Consider the following 18221-nt stretch of genomic DNA (forward strand, 5'->3'; position numbering starts at 1 on the left):
TATACTATTAAAATTTAAACCTTTTTTGGTAGTAAGAACCTAAATGTCGAATTGATCAAATTTATATCTTAGATCAACCTCTTTGTAATAGTGCATCTATCATCTCGAAATCCTGGATACGCCTGACAAAAGAATCATTGCTATTCTTGATGAGGTGATTAGTGTTGGATATTAAAAAGTGCAAATGAGAAATAAAGTATTTTTTCTAAAAAAATACAATTTGAATAGCATATTTTCATATCAAAGGGTGGTTATGAGTTTTTTTAAAAGGATTATAACTTTTTCGAAGTGTTGTGATTTTTCTGATAAGACACAAGAATCATTTGTTCTACTTTCATTTGTTAAGTATAAATAGAAAAGTTTTCTCTTATTTTCTGATCTTCCGCTCTTCTTTTTCTTTCACTTAAAAAAACTCGTGTGATTTAATGTTGTCAAGTGAGTTTAATTACTGTTCACTAAAGTTTCTATTACCACTATACTAATGAGTAAATTGATCAATTCTACGAGGATATATTTCATTATCTCGGATACATTGAGGAGAATAATATTCTTAAGAACACAACGTAAATTGAATAGGCTTGAATTTTATCTTATTTTATTTTATTTTATTTTTGTTAGTGTTTTGCTGTTTGTTTTTATTTAAAATCGAACAAATTACCTAGTTTTGAGGAAAACGGGAAACATAGCACCTCCAATTACATTATTGGCATTTTATATTCAGTATGAACTTCACCTTCTGCTTGTGGTATCTCAAAACTAATGTCACACAATCTGCTTGAAGCATGTGGAAAAAGTGCACAAAACTTTTAGCAAATTTCACTTATTAACTAATTGGGTAGTTAGAGAACTTTTATTAACCTAAAAAATAGCTATATGCAATTGCATGTAAATAAGTGGAACTAATTATTTGAAAAAAAAATTATATTGCCATTGTATATGATTTAATTATGTCTTCTTAAATAATAGGGATAAGGCATAAGTACTCCCTTAGACTATGACCGAAATTCCAGAGACACACCTTAACTAAACTAAGGTCCTACTACCCCCCTGAACTCATTTTTTATATAATTTTGTACTCCTTTTGGCTTATGTGGCACACTCCGTGACTCTACGCAGTTCAAGCACGTGGGAGATATTTGGATGCCACTTAAGCCAAAAAGGTATACAAAATTACAAAAAAAATGTGTTAGGGGGGTAATAGGACCTTAATTTAGTTAAGGTGTGTCTCTAGGATTTCGGTAATAGTCTAGGGGGTACTTGTACCTTTTCCCTAAATAATAACATGATAGAAATGGAAGAAGGTTACACTATATTAATGTCGCTTTTAATAATGAAACACATATTGTTAAATAAGACGAGGAAAGAGATTCTGGCTAGATTAGTTAATTTAACCAAACGATGAGGAAAAATAACTAAAAGAATACATGATGATCATAACCACAAGTATAGTTATGAGGATAATTTGAAGCATCAACAGGTTTGTTGTCATGGTTATAAAAAATTCCAACATCATTCTCAACCATAATCTTGCTTGCATGAGTCATCACATTCTTTTTATGTCTTCCAAATAATTTTTCAATTGCTCAAGCTCATGATAGGCAAGTTCACCTATAGGGGCTTCCCACCAATATTGGCTTTCACAAGTCTTCCTTATTTGGTCAAATGTTTCAATCTTTTTCTTCTCAACTTCAACTTCATCAAGAATTTGAGTTAGGATCAAGTTGAGCTCACAAACATTGAAATGTTTATGAGTATCAAGATGAAGTGGATTGGAGATTCGATGAGGATTTCGCGAAAGAAACCTATCGATAATGGACTCAACATTAGCATTGCCAAAGGAGTATGTTTTTCTTGCAGGGGAGAATACCATTATGGCAATTTCAACCCCACATAGTGTGCATAGTTCATTGGCTTTCCTGAAAAGTCTTGAACGACGTTTAGAGAATGTGACTTGGAGGTGATTCTTGACTTCTACTTTGGTAACTTTGATCTTCTGCCGACCCATGTTTGGATTCATTGCTAGGTATTGTCTTTTACCTTATAATTGAGGATAAACATAGTCTTTTGTGATGGATAATGTAATGATCCAAAAGGTCATTTTTAGAAATTTTCATAAAATTATCATTTTACCCCTCTCAAAAGTTCTCTCAAGTCATGTTTGACCAGTTTATAAAGTTGGTTTTGAAATTTGATTAAAAATTGTAGTTTTTGGAAGGTTCAAAGTTGTTAAAAGTGGTATGAACCGAATTTTTGAGTCCTAGATTGGAATTCTATAGAATCGGTTTTGCTTTGGAGCACTTGAATCCGAACCACTAGGCGGAGCATGTCTACCATCCTTTCCCTTGTCAATTCTATACGGAGAATCTCTCAAGCAATGACAACTTTTACCACAACCAAAGCAATTATCCGTACCCATCAACCATTTTCTCGAATGGCTCTTACCACACTTTTGGCGTGAGGGAATTGAAAATATGTTTCCACCCCCACTTCCTCCTTGAGGCTTAGGGTTAGACACCCTCTCTTTGTTGAACTTAGGAGTTGGAGCCTTGGAGGAACCTTGACCGGAAAACCTTCGTCGGAACCTAGAACGATCATGTCCATTGGAACTTGAATGTGGAAAGTCACCATCACTGGTCTTTGCTCTCTTTGCCTCCCTAGACCTTTCCTTAAGCTTCTCCTCTTTTATTTGTTCAGCATGAATCTTAGACGTGAGATATCCATTTTTTTAATGAGGATGATGGTACGACATTCCTTAACCACCAACCATTTCAGACGCACCCGAGACAAACTTACTCATCCTTGCCCTCAAGTCAGCAACAATAAAAAGAACATATTTACAAAATTTTGTGAACTTCAAAGCATACTCCTTCACACTCATATTTCCTTGACGAAGGTTGATGAATTCAAGTACCTTTTCATCCCTTATCTCAAGGGGAAAGAACCTATCAAGGAAAGCACCCTTAAACTTTTTCCAATCAAGAGGACCCGCATCAACCGCCCTCTCTTCTTTCCATTGGTTGAACCAAACTTGAGCAACACCCTTAATTTGGTAAGCGTCCAATTCTGCCATTTCCACCGGCGTCACACAAACGATCATCAAAACCTTGTATATTTCATCAATGAACACTAGACGATATTCCTCAACCTTAGAACCATAAAACATTGGGGATTCATTCTAGTGAAGTCCCTCACTCTAGTTGATAACATACACATATTTGGGTTCATGGGAACCACAACCTCCCTATTGGTGTAACGACCCGGAAATCTAGTAGGTGAAACTAGAGCCTAACGAGTGTGTGTTTGAGTTTGATATGGGGTTATGAGTTGTAAAATGATGTCCAGAGATTAGGTTGAGGAGTTTAGGGGTTAAACTTCAAGGTACGACCCCCCAAGGACCAACCAAGGGTCCTTGAGGGGGACCCTAAAGTCTAACCCCCAAAGCTGCCTAGAACGAAAAAGCTGCCAAAATTTTGGTGACCTACGAAAGGCACCTATTGGGCGTTGGTCCATTCACGCCCCGTAGGTCATGGGGTGTAGGTCAAGGCCCCAAATGGTGACGCTCAGACCCAAACCACGGACCAGCAGGATAGAGCTTCACCCCACCTACGGTCCGTAGGTCATGGGCGTAGGTCACCACCTGTAAAAGCTGTCAAGCTCGGCCAAGTGAGGGGTGTTATGGTAAATTCATAATTAATTAGTTATGGGTTGGGGATGGTTATTATTGATTAATTAAGGTATTTTAAGGCATTTAAAGGTATTAAAACTCCTTTTCCAATTCATTTCTTCAAATCACAAAATAGAAACCTCCCACCCTCTCCAAATATTCTCTCTCTAGAAACCACCATTGGAGAAGAAGGAGTCAAGCTTTGAAGCTCAAGATATCACCTTTCACTCACAATTTTCATGGATTTTCTTCCCTAAAGTTATGGTAGTCTTCATCTTTGATTAAGTTTCATTCAAGGAGCCCTATCAAAAGATGATTTCAAGCTTCCAAAATCCTCCAAAAACCTAGGGTTTTCAATCTATGCATGGGTTCACTTCCAAAATGTTTTCAAAGGCTTATATGTGATGAATTATGAATGGATTGTTGAATAAATGATGAATTATGGTAAATTTTCTCTACGAACCCATGTTTCCTCCAAAATCCTAAGTTGTGATTTGTGATTGGGAATTGATTGATCATGAAAGTTTGTTGAATTGTTTATGTTTATATTGAAATATTTATTGAATCATGTTAACTCCCTTATCTATTGTAGTATCTTAGATGTTTGGGTTGTGATTGATGTATAGCCTTGGAGGGCAACTTCATGACGGATCTATGTATGATCATGATGTGAAGTATATGTGTGTGATCTCAATGAAAGTGTTATTATCATGTTTAGAATGTAATTGTGTTATGATTGAAAGAATATTCTCAATTAACACTCATGAATGATGATGATAGAATGTGAAGGGTTTCTATAATGAGATGTTGTATCTTGAATTGGTAGGCTTAGGCATCCTATTCATGTATAAATGAAAGTAATGTGGATTGATGTATCTTGAATTGGTAGGCTAACGCATCATTTTCTTGTATTGATGAATGTGATCTTGAATGAAGTACCTTGAATTGGTAGGCTAAGGCATCATCTTCTTGTATAATTAATGTGCTCTAGGCTATCTCTTGAATCGATAGGCCAATTGCATTCCTTTCATAATGAGCCAATACTAATGTAATGATGACTCTTGAATCGATAGGCCTATGGAATTCCTTTCCTAATGAGTTAATGTACCATGAATCGATAGGCTTATGGCATTCCTTTCATGTGTAAAGTAATGTAATGATGAACCATGAATTGATAGGCTAATGGCATTTCTTTCATGAGGATTCTAGAGATATCCTAATAATGAACAATGAATCGATAGGCTTATGGCATTCCTTTCATGTGTAATGATGTAACTTGGGTCGATAGGCCAATGGCATTCCTCTCAAGTACAATAATGTAATGTGAATGAATACTCTATGGGAATGGAGGCTAAGCACCGAGTTGATATGGTAAGATGGAAACTCTCCCAATGTTAGGTTAGAGTTCTAATGAACATCTTCTTATCCCATAACTATGTGCCCACATAGGATATTAGCTAGTGGATCCACGTAAGCTAAAATGTTACAGGTCCTACGTTAGGCAAGAATACCACCTCTTTACGGTGTGGGTTCATGACACCGGATTTTATGTCAACCTCACATGGTCTATGTCGGTTAAACGCTTATTCCCATCATGTGAGATGTGCACTATGGTTACTTGAGAGGTTTTATGAAGTGTGGGTGGTAGTATTGGATGTCATCCATGCATTGCACGAGTAGGCTTTGAGAGGGCTATAGTGAGTTCTCTAATGTCTTAATGTCTAATAAATTAATGTTCTCTTAATGAAGCTAATGAAAAATGTTGACTTATATGCTTAAATTTGATGATGCATGCTTTACTTGGATTGTATTATGAGTTACTTCCTTGTCATGACTTATGAAATGTTTATGTCTCTTATGTATGAGTATTGTGTAAAGATAGAAAGAATGAACGGTAAGTTCACTTTTGGTGGCCTTAATGTGGTACTTAGTGTGGATGGTGGTATGGGACTCTATTCATACATTGCACAAAGTATAGCTTGGGGTTACTTGAGGTGAAATCTTAATGTGATTAAATGGCTTATATGTTGATTTTGTTCTAATGTGAAGAAATGAGTTGTATGTTGGTTATGTTTGTATATTATGCCTCTTATACTTATGTTCATGAAGTTTTCACAAATTGGCATAAAAGCATGACTTTAAAATAAAATGTTTGTTTTAAGCATAGATTTTGCATGGCTATCATATTTAGTACATTAAATGTGCTAACCCATATTTCTTCATTTTTACCAAAGTGTAGGTTCCGACATTTGAGTTGATTCTCTCTAGTTGAAGCTTGGATTGAGTTCTTCCAAGACTATTGGTATTTCCTCATGGATTTGAGGACAAGTACTTTGATGTTTCATTTCTTTCATGTAATAGACATTTGTTAGACTTTCTATTGTAAAGGGTCGTGACCCTACTTTTGTTTCAAGATATTGTTCTAGATGGCCATGTGAGACAAGTAGACTTCCGCTGTTTTTAAATGATTTTTTATTGTATGGATTTAAATGAGTTTTAAATTATGTACTATTTATATTATCTTATATGAGACATGCTATGAGGCTTGTAAGATAATTTTCAGAGTCTTGTACACCGTTTCACATCTAGGGGGTAGCCCTGGGTCGTCAGAAACATGGTATAAGAGCACAAGGTTTTGGGAATGGTTTTTAGGATTGATGTCTCACAAGCCACGTCTAGTAGAGTCTTGTTCATGGGTGTGAGTCGTGACACATTTATGAATGAGAGGCTATAGGACGTTAGGCAGCTACACTTCTTTCATTAATCTTTGAGTTGTTAATCCCTTAAAGTGTTTAAAGTGTCATTCGAGGACAAATGTTCCTAAGGGGTAGATAATGTAAAGACCCGAAAATCTAGTAGGTGAAACTAGAGCTTAATGAGTGTGTGTTAGAGTTTGATATGCGGTTATGAGTTGTAAAATGATGTCCCAAGCTTAGGTTGACGAGTTTAGGGGTTAAACGTCAAGGTACGACCCCTCAAGGACCAATCAAGGGTCCTTCAGGGGGACCCTAAAGTCTAACCCCCAAAGCTGCCTAAAACCAAAAAGCTGCAAAAATTTTGGTGACCTACAGATGGCACCTACTAGGAGTAGGTCTATCCACGCCCCATAGGTCATGGGGCATAGGTCAAGGCCCTAAATGGTGACCCTCACACCCAATCCATGGACCAGCCCGACAGGGCGTCACCATATCTACGGTCCGTAGGTCACCACCTGTAAAAGTTGTCAAGCTCGGCCAAGTGAGGGGTGTTATGGTAAATTCATAATTAATTAGTTATGCGTTGGGACAATTATTATTGATTAATTAAGGTATTAAAACTCCTTTTCCAATTTATTACTTCAAATCACAAAATAGAAACCTCCCACCTTCTCCAAATATTCTCTCTCTAGAAACCACCATTGGAGAAGAAGGAGTCAAGGTTTGAAGCTCAAGATCTCACCTTTCGCTCTCAATTTTGGTGGAGTTTCTTCTCTAAAGGTATGGTAGTCTTCATCCTTGATTAAGTTTCATTCAAGGAGCCCTATCAAAAGATGATTTCAAGTTTCCAAAATCCCCCAGAAACCTAGGGTTTTCAATCTATTCATGGGTTCAATTCCAAAACGTTTTCAAAGTATGTGATGAATTATGAATGGATTGTTGAATAAATGATGAATTATGGTGATTTTCCTCTATGAACCCATGTTTCCCCCAAAATCCTAAGTTGTGATTTATGATTGTGAATTGATTCATCATGAAAGTATGTTGAATTGTTTATGTTTATATTGAATTGGTTATTGAATCATGTTAATTCCCTTATCTATTGTAGTATCATAGATGTTTGGGTTGTGATTGATGTATAGCCTTGAAGTGCAATTTCATGAAGGATATTTGTTTGATCATGATGTGAAGTATATGTGTGTGATCTTAATGAAAGTGTTATGATCATGTTTAGAATGTAATTGTGTTGTGATTGAAAGCATATTCTCAATTAACACTCATAAATGATGATTATAGAATGTGAAGGGTTTCTATAATGTGATGTTGTATCTTGAATTGGTAGGCTTAGGCATCCTATTCATGTATATATGAAAGTAATGTGGATTGATGTATCTTCAATTGGTAAGCTAAGGCATCCTTTTCTTGTATTGATGAATGTGACCTTGAATGAAGTACCTTGAATTGGTAGGCTAAGGCATCCTCTTCTTGTATAATGAATGTGTTGTAGGCTAACTCTTTAATCGATAGGCCAATGGCATTCCTTTCATAATGAGCCAGTGAACTAATGCAATGACGACTCTTGAATCGATAGGCCTATGGCATTCCTTTCCTAATGAGGAAACGTACCATGAATCGATAGGCTTATGGCATTCCTTTCATGAGGATTCTAGCGCTATCCTAATAATGAACCATGAATGGATAAGCTTATGGCATTCCTTTTATGTGTAATGATGTAACTTGAGTCGATAGGCCAATGGAATTCCTCTCAAGTAAAATAATATAATATGAATGAAATAATTTATGGGAATAGAGGCTAAGCACCAAGTGGATATGATAAGATGGAAACTCTCCCAATGTTAGGTTAGAGTTCCAATGAACATCTTCCTATCACATACCTATGTGCCCACATAGGATATTAGCTAGTGGATCCACCTAAGCTAAAATGTTACCGGTCCTACCTTAGGCAAGTAGACCACCTCTTTACGGTGTGGGTTCATGACAACGGATTCCATGTCAAGCTCACATGGTCTATGTTGGTTAAACACTTATTCCCATCATGTGAGATGTGCACTATGGTTACTTGAGAGGTTCTATGAAGTGTGGGTGGTAGTATGGGATGTCATCTATGCATTGAACGAGTAGGCTTCGAGAGGGCTATAGGGAGTTCTCTAATGTCTTAATAACTAATAAATGAATATGCTCTTAATGAAGCTAATGAAGAATGTTGACTTATATGCTTAAATGTGTTTATGCATGTTTTACTTGGATTATATTATGAGTTACTTTTTTGTCATGATTTATGAAATGTTTATGTCTCTTATTTATGAGTATTGTGTAAAGATGGCAAGGATGAATGGTAAGTTCACTTTTGGTGGCCTTAATGTGGTACTTAGTGTAGATGGTGGTATGGGACGCTATTCATACGTTGCACAAAGTATAGCTTGGAGTTAATTGAGGTGAAAGCTTAATGTGATGAAATGGCTTATATGTTGATTATGTTCTAATGTGAAGAAATGACTTGTATGTTGGTTATGTTTGTATATTATGCCTCTTATACTTATGTTCATGAAGTTTTATCAAATTGGCATAAAACCATGACTTTCAAATAAAATGGTTGTTTTAAGCATAGTTTTTGCATGGCAATCATACTTAGTACATTGAATGTGCTAACCCATATTTCTTCATTTTTACCAAAGTGTAGGTTTCGGCATTTGAGTTGATTCTCTCTAGTTGAAGCTTGGATTGAGCTCTTCCAAGACTATTGGTATGTCCCCATGGATTCGAGGACAAGTACTTTGATGTTTCATATCTTTTATGTAATAGACATTAGCTAGACTTTCTATTGTAAAGGGCCATGACCCTGCTTTTGTTTCAAGATATTGTTGTAGTTCGACATGTGAGACAAGTAGACTTCCGTTGTTTTTAAAGGATTTTTTATTTCATGGTTTTAAATGAGTTTTAAATTTCGTACTATTTCTATTATCTTATGTGATGACATGCTATGAGACTTTTCGGAGTCTTTTACGTTGTGTCACTTCTAAAGGGTAGCCCTTGGTCGTGACAATTGGCTTGTTCCGTCATGGCTTGAGCCAACACTTAAAAAGCAGCTCGAAACTTTGCAATAGTCACTTGTTCAGCCAAAGGGCCAAAACTTGAGGAGCTTTTCATTCCACATTCTCATTCGCATTCCTCCTAACAGAAGCTCTTTGAGGGGCCATAGTCTAAAAAGGATCGGATAAGGGTTAACAGAGAGACATATACAGTTACACTGTATCGCATGACTTTAGAATGATGAACTAAACATCTTACAAGTTGATATTCATAAATGTGGCGCGTTTTACACTCATGAACAATACTTTACACGACATGGCTTATGAATGATAAGTTTGTCACGACCCAAATTACACCCTAGGCATAACATGGAATATAAAACCCCGAAGGGACCTACACAAGCCACTTAGCATACATCATACAAGATAATAGAAGTAAAGACTTTAAAATATAGCATTTTATACATCAAAAGAGTTTGACAAAGCGAAAGTTTAACGTAAGTCTAAAGCCATATAATACATCATAAGGAAAGTGATTGGGACGTAACTCATACATCACATACAAAGTCTAAAATGAAATGACATAAATTAAAGCTATAGAGTGTATCGGTCCTTGGAACATGATGACTCACCAATAACTAGAAGTGTAACACCCCGTATCCAAAACAGACCAAAAATGCAGATTTTGAGAAGTTGCAGGTGCAACCCACGGTTGCCATCCATGGACCGTAGGTTAGACCACGGCCCGTGCTGGTGGTCCGTGGTTTACCACCACAACCCCTCCTCAAACCCAGCTCAAAAAATCGGCTAAGTCTCGACCCACGATCTATAGGTCAGACCACGGTCCGTGGTCTATGTCCGTAGATCAAGGCCCCTTTTACCCAGCCTCTGACACAAACAACGGCCAACCAGCACAGATCGTCGTTCGATCCATGGTCCGTAGGTCTGATCGTAGGTGAGGGTAAATAGCCAATTAGAGGAAAGTTGTGATTGGGTAAAATTCAAATGGCCATAACTCTTAGAACAAAAGGAATTATGTGTCTCATGACCTATGATATGATAGATAATTGAATCCTCTTTCCAATGCCATCGAGTTTGCTAAAATCCGACCTCTGAGTAAACTGTTATGTTTGTTTTAGTGAAGCCTTGTCGGGCAAACTTGACCTACGACTCCAATATACGGGCCGTAGATTGACCTACAGCCCGTAGGTCCCGTCCGTCGATCACTCTGACATCAGTTAAGTCAGGGGTTTTTTGGTCTTTTCCTATTTCGTTGGACCCCTAAGCTACGTCGTTTAGACCCTAAATTATGATGTTTTAGTCAGTTTAAGCCTAGAAACATAACTAGACCTTACCTAAGTCAAATCATTAATCAAAACTTAGAAAAAAATTAGAGTGTAAGAGGAGAAGAGAAGTCAAGAACCCTAGTTCAACAACACAGCAAGGCTCCATTAGTTCCAGCCCCGAAATCTAAAGATTTCTCCGTGGAATTCGTCACCAGCTATGTGGGATTTCACTAGTGGGTTCCTTTCACCCATTAGGTCCTTAGTTTTCAGTCAGTTTCTTGATTCCCTTATTATGATTAGACCTAGGGTTTCTTGAATGTTAGAATTATTGGGTTCCTAGCTGTTAAAATGATCCAAATTAGATTAGTATGTTAATATTCAGTTTATTGCATGAATTCCAGAACCCTAGCTATGTATTTCTTTAGTTCTTGAATTACACATGCTAGGTAAGATATTTCAGTTATTCAGTTATATATGCCTCAGTTATTAATGCATCAATATCAGTTTAATTGTTGCACACTCAGTTTGCATGTTCAATTCGAGTCATCCAGTAAATTACAGATATTTAGTCATAATGTGTTAATTACTTAATCTATTGGGAGTAGCATAATACCGAGTTGGACTAGGGTTCAGCGTACACAAATAATCCCAGAACTACTAGCCACGTAGGTTGTAAGTCCCCTCTGTGGGCATCATTTCAGTGATCACGCCAGCATGCCTCTATACCTCTGGCAGGGTATATTGGGTCCTCTCGATGAGGCGTATACATCGGACTCCACATTTAGCTCATGTAGTTTTATGATCGGTTGTTAGTAGCTCCCACAGTTCAGTCAGATTCTATTGCATTGACCATTTATCATTATATCCAGTATTCAGTTTCAGCATGTTATAAATTGGTCACTGCATTCAGTTATCTCAGCATTCAGTATCTATATCATGTTCAGATTATATCATTGCTTATTTTCTTTGTTCAGTTATATGTTGTTTCAGCTGTACTCTATCCTGCATGCTCAGTACCTCTCAAGTACTGACGCATACTCTGCGCTACATCTTCTCGTGATGTATGTTCAGGTTCTCAGCATCCAAATCATGCATAGATCGGTTCTCGATCTCCATTTCAGCAGAATCAATGGTGAGTCCTCATACTCCGAGGACAATAGTCATGAGTTTCTTTTCAGTATTTTTAGTCCTTTAGTTTCAGTTTTGCTAGACATAGTTGGGGCTTGTCCCAGTATTTCTAGTCAATTAGAGGCTATTTTCAGACATAGATAGATTCAGCTTAGTATTGAGTTAATATCTTCCTTGTATTAAACTCATCAGTTTTCATATATCTCAGTTATAGTATATGGGTATTCCCCATCTTTTCATTTTGTTTATGATTATAGCTTCCGCACAATTTATATTATTCAGTTTATATTTAGTATGCTCATGATCATGCCAGCAGGGTTAGCTTGGGATCACTTGTGGTTTTAGGTCCCGTGTCCGCGTCTCGGGGGTAGCTCGGGGCATGACAAGCTTGGTATCAGAGCACTAAGTGTCTGAAAAGCCTCACTAGGTAGAGTCCTTTTTCATGGATATGTAGTGCGCACCACATCTAATGAGAGGGGAGAGGGAGTCTACAAAGTGTCTTATGAAGAATCTTCATTTTCTTGTTACTCTTATCGTGTGTAAGGTATGATCTAATTTCATTCTAACTCGACGTTCTACGTTTTAGTGATCAAAAATATCATAGGATATAGTCAAATCATTTGAAATAAAGGACATAAGAAAAGCTTTGAAGAAAACATTGTCATGTGGGGTCTTAGCTTTATCCGACATTAAGACAACAAGAGCTATATCATGGAATCCGGTATATCCCTTAAACCAAATGAAGGGGAATCTACTTGCCAAGGTAGAATCTGTACATATTATTATTTGCTAAAGTGGATCCACTAGCTAGGCCATTTAAGACAATTCTACGAGGGCACGTAGTTTGGGACTAGAGGTTGCTACTAGAGACTCTTCTATTTGATCCTCCACCTCAAAGCACTCTCGGTGCTAAGTCTAAGTTCCAACAGAATAGATAAAAGTCAAAGATCGTTATAACATAGGAAAGGCAATGATCAATACCAATCCACGTCTTTCAAAATTAAAACATAGAATATCTCCTTATACATCATTCAACATAGATGAGAAATTTTTCACTAATGTGAATCCATATGTGAGAAATACCTTTCACAAGCATGATGATAATATCATGTGAGAAAACCTTTCATAATAACATTGATAATTTCCTTTCAAAGAATCCTTAAATAATTAAAAATAACTTCATAAAGACATGTATATCTTCATAATTTCATAATTCATTGGTTCATGAGTGCATCGTAGGTTCATAATTGAAAAATTATAATATAGGCATGAGTCAACATAATTTCAACTAAATATCATGTAGTAATATTGAATCATGCATTAGAAGACTTAATTAACAATAATCAATCACCATAATGAAACCCATGAAATTGAATTTAAACCCTCACTTGAATCAATTGAAATTGAAGGGAGAAATTGGAAACCTTGGGGACCCTATGGAGGAAAGGACTTCATAGGTGAATACCCACATACCTTGATCCTTTAAGCCCAGAAAATAAGGGAGGATTGAAGACTTGAACGGAACCCTAGCTCTTCTTATTCTTTCTTAGCCTTGAGAGAATTTGGGGAGGATGGGTTTGGTTAGGTTTAGGGAATTTAGAAGAATGAATTGAAAGTGGGTAATTTGGGGCTTAAAAACTTTATATAGGACTTAGGTTAGAAGGTAAAATGAAATAGTTTTTTGATTAAGAACTATTAGGGAAAAGACGTAAAAGCCACTTAAAGTAACTGCCGGACTCGACCTACGGTTCCGATCCATACTGGTCAATCGTAGACCAAGTACTGGACCATAATTTCATCAATCTTTTGACACAACATTTCTATGGCTCGTAGGTCTCCCTACGGTCCGTAGAAACCAAAAGTAGCAACAAACTTTAACCTTAAAAAACTCACTAAGACTGGGACTCATCTATGAAACCTACCTACGACTCGAACATAGGATGACGGACCATCCTGGTGAACCTTACAAAGGGTACTGGGACTTGATTTTAGAAAATTATTTTCCCCCTTCCTAGGGTTTCTATCTACGACCCGTAGAATCTTCTACGGTCCGTACATGGGAGCCGTAGACACAGCCCGCAACACTAAAATTTTATTTTCCTTCTTTCCAAATTTGAGGTGTTACATTAGATTAGTAAGAGCATCAAGAGGTGTACCCGAGATCGTATGTAGTAAAATGAGGTTCTAATTAAGTTTATGATTTTCTATGTGTTCCTAGATAGTATATTTGAGTTATCAATGTGGAATAGGTTGGTCTAAGAATTAATTATTACCATTATGGGTTTGATTGAAGGGGTATCCTTTGTTAGGTAAAAATAGAGAAGTTTTCTCTCATTTTTAATAAACAATTTTTTCTTATCTTCTACTCTTCTTTTTCTGGTACATAAAAAAACTCGCATGATTTAATGTTGTCGACAGAGTTCACAATTCACTAGAGTTCACGTTACCACTATACTGATGAGTAGATCGCTATATTCAGTTGTCACGACTCGAGCCTACACCCTAGACATGGCCGGCACTAGAGAACCATTGATGGTATCCAAGAGAACCCTCATCCTGACTGACTACAAGCGGAAGACTAACTCAAGAATACACAAGCATCATACTAAAAGAAACGTTTAAAAACAACTTACTAAATCTCAAAACTTTGCTAAATATACTGAGTATGACTCATAAGTTTAAATAAAACATTTGATAACTGAAAGACTCTCACAAACTGTCTATATATGAAGCCTCTACTATATATAGACGAGTGTCAAGACAAGACCCATGACTACTCAAAATGTTACTAATACTAACAACTCATAAAATTGGAGTTCTCCGAAAGCAAGGAGGTCTTACTCAAAAGTTGGTGAGCAGACGAAGTGATATCAACAGTCTCTTGTTGAGAATCCTAAGAACCTATATCCGCATCATTAAAAGATGTAGGTCGAATGACATCAGTACATTCAATGTATGAGTATGTTATATAGCTTAATAACAAATAATTGAAAGAAAGGACTGGAATAGATAACAATGTACTCCAGCTGAATGTAAAGAATAAAGGAGTTAAGTCATTTAAAAATTTACAAGATACTTTCTCATGTTTGAACTCAACATTATAAGTGATATATAAAAATACACTTTAACTCTATTGGGAGATTCTCTAACCGACAACCATCACTATGAGCTACGTGGATAGAACACCACAGGACCACGAATCAAAAGGTAATACTGGTAACAACAGTTTTACTTGACAACAAAAATAATTAAGCTACTAGTTGTTGACACAATCATTTCTCTGCGTTTTTTACACTACTTGTCCTTGCGAATAAAATCATGGTTGATCGTTATCGTTTGTACCTGATGATCTTTCCTCTAATTTATTCCCTGATATCATATCATTGAAAGGATGTTCCACAAGTTGGATGAATTGTGGTTTCATTGGTGAAAGAACAACACTGCAGTTTTTGTTCTCCTCTTTGCGTTTGTGTTTTTTCCAATCTTATGTTGCCTCCATCACCTTTTCAGCGAAGGTCCGTATTTTGCGTGTCACACCAAAACATGAACCCCCTAATGTTTTGCTTTTCATGATCTGTGTTCTTTCTCATGTCATCCGCATTGTCATCTATCAACAAGGATGGTGGATGATTATTGTTGGGACTTGATGATCCTTCCTCTGATTTCTTCCCTGATATCATATCATGGCAAGGACGTTCCACAAGCTGGATGAATTTTGATTTCTTTGGAAAAAGACCAATGCTCCAGTTTTTGTTGTCCTTCTGTTCTCTAAAAGTTGCCCCCTTGCGTTTGTGTTTTTATCCTTGCAAGTGGTCATTCAGGACATCTTGACTTCGGGTACATACCTGACAAAGTTCACAATTCCATTCCGTAACATTTTTCACTGGAGCACTGCTTAATGAAGGCTTATCAGCAACCTCTTCAATCAGAGTTATAGCTTTCCATTTTGCTCTAGAGAAAATAGTGTCAGGCTTAGCCTGTATCAATGACAAAATAAGCACTTCTCAAAAATTTAAACACATCGTAAATGGTTTATGGATCTGTAAGCATTAAATGAATCTAAACTTGTTTTGATTAAGGAAACATATTTTGGAGTACACTTTCCTGATTCGGCTCAACATTCACTCAGTTGTATAAGAATGAATGTTGTTTCCATTGATAACTTCTAGGAAACAGGTGCTTAACAGATATACTTTCAGCACAAAAAATTACACTAGAGAAAATCTTCTAATGCGGGCCAACAATTAAGAAGAACACTAACCAACAAGATTCTGCTAAAGCCAGGGGGCTGTTCTTGCGAAATCTCCACCTCTGGACTTCGATTCAATATTAAAATTTTTGATTCCCCGGCACGGTACCAAAAAGGAACCTCTGAGATCATCTCCTCAAAGGCCTCAGCCTGGTTCTTCAATCCATCTCCTTCACACATTGCTCCTTTTCTTTCCATCAGAAATCAAACGAGATTTGTTAAACTGCGAGAAGAAGAAGAGTAGAATATCAGAATATATATGAAAAATGAGGGAATCAACTATTTATAGCAAACAAGTGTGATCTAATTCATGTTTTTCCCCTAAAAGGAACTTCATTTTTCATAATATCTTTTAAGCCACATGTTTTCTCTAATTGATTTTTTTCCTAAAAAGAATTTTATTTTTCAATAACACCTTTTAAATTACATGTTTTCTCTAATCGATTTTTTCATAAAAAGAACTTCAATTCTAATTAACACCTTTTAAAAGGCATGTTTTCTCTAATTGATGTGTTTTCCTAAAAAAGAACTTTATTTTTCAGTAATACCTTTTAAATTACATGTTTTCTCTAATTGATATTTTTTCCTAAAAAGAACTTTATTTCTAATTAACACCTTTTAAACGGCATGTTTTCTCTAATTGATGTTTTTTTTCTTAAAAAGAACTTCATTTCTCATTAACACCTTTTTTAAATGGCATGTTGATGTTTTTTCCTAAAAAAGAACATTATTTTTCATTAACACCTTTTAAATTACATGTTTTCTCTTATTGATGTTTTTTTCCTAAAAAGAACTTCATTTCTCATTAACACCTTTTAAACAACATGTTTTCTCTAATTGATGTTTTTTCCTAAAAAGAACTTCATTTTTCATTAATACCTTTTAAACGGCATGTTTTCTCTAATTGATGTTTTTTCCTAAAAAAAGAACTTCATTTCTCATTAACACCTTTTAAATTACATGTTTTCTCTAATTGATGTTTTTTTTCTAAAAAGAACTTTATTTCTCATTATCACCTTTTAAATGACAAGTTTTCTTTTATTGATATTTGTTTTCCTAAAAAGAACTTCATTTTTCATTTATACCTATTAAACGACATCTTTTCTCTAATCGATGTTTTTTTCCTAAAAAAGAACTTTATTTTTTATTAACACCTTTTAAATTACATGTTTTCTCTAATTGATATTTTTTCCTAAAAGGAACTTCATTTTTCATAAACACCTTTTAAATTACATGTTTTCTCTAATTGTTGTTTTTTTCCTAAAAAGAACTTCATTTCTCATTAACACCTTTTAAACGACATGTTTTCTCTAATTGATTTTTTCCTAAAAAAAGAACTTCATTTTTCAGTAACACCTTTTAAATACATGTTTTCTCTAAATGATGTTTTTTTACTAAAAAGAACTACATTTCTCATTAACACATTTTTTTTAAAAAAAAATTGCATATTTTATCTAATTGATGTTTTTTCCTAAAAAAGAACTTTTTTTGCATGAGAACGAAAATCATAATTTTATTAATAACTAAAGAAAAGTAATTTTTTTTTTTGAAAGCATCCTTTTTTATTATTATTAATAAAGAGAAAATGATCTCAAAGAGAAAAGTACAAGCAAGGAAGGCTAGGCCTAAAAAAGAACTTCATTTCTCATTAGCACCTTTTAAATTGCATGTCTTCTCTTTCTCTAATTGATATTTTTTTTCTAAAAAGAACTTTATTTCTCATTTACACCTTTTAAAAACTCAACAATATCACGTCATAAAGCTTAGCAGTGATTCTTAGGGCTGGACATAAAATATCAAAAATCAAATTACTGAACCAAAACTTTTGATAATTTGGTATTTAATAATATGGTATTTGGTATGATATTCAGGAGTAAGCTTTTAGAATTATGGTATTCTAGTTTGAGTTTGGTATGAGACATTAGTACCATTTTGTATTCGGTATTTTTTTGATTGCCAAATTATTTACTTAATGAAAGTCATATATCAACATGTTCATTACTCTTTAGTACAATCCAAAGAAAGTTAAAGAATAAACTTAAAAAACTCAAATATATATATATATATATATTAGTTGTATAAATTTGTTTTTCTTGATGTGTTCTTACTTGTTGATATTCTATTATATCGGCATCAACATAAAAAATA

The 18221-nt window shown here is 35.4% G+C and overlaps 2 pseudogenes; both read right to left on the bottom strand.

Annotated features, from left to right (window-relative positions):
• Positions 1-1412: 1412 nt before the first annotated feature.
• LOC125807250 (MADS-box transcription factor 22-like) lies at positions 1413-3163 on the bottom strand (annotated as a pseudogene).
• An 11977-nt stretch (positions 3164-15140) lies between these two features.
• LOC125807225 (uncharacterized) lies at positions 15141-16271 on the bottom strand (annotated as a pseudogene).
• Positions 16272-18221: the final 1950 nt, after the last annotated feature.

This window comes from Solanum verrucosum, unplaced genomic scaffold (assembly GCF_900185275.1).
Source record: "Solanum verrucosum unplaced genomic scaffold, falcon-dt-bn FXZP01000153.1, whole genome shotgun sequence".
Classification (NCBI taxonomy): domain Eukaryota; kingdom Viridiplantae; phylum Streptophyta; class Magnoliopsida; order Solanales; family Solanaceae; genus Solanum; species Solanum verrucosum.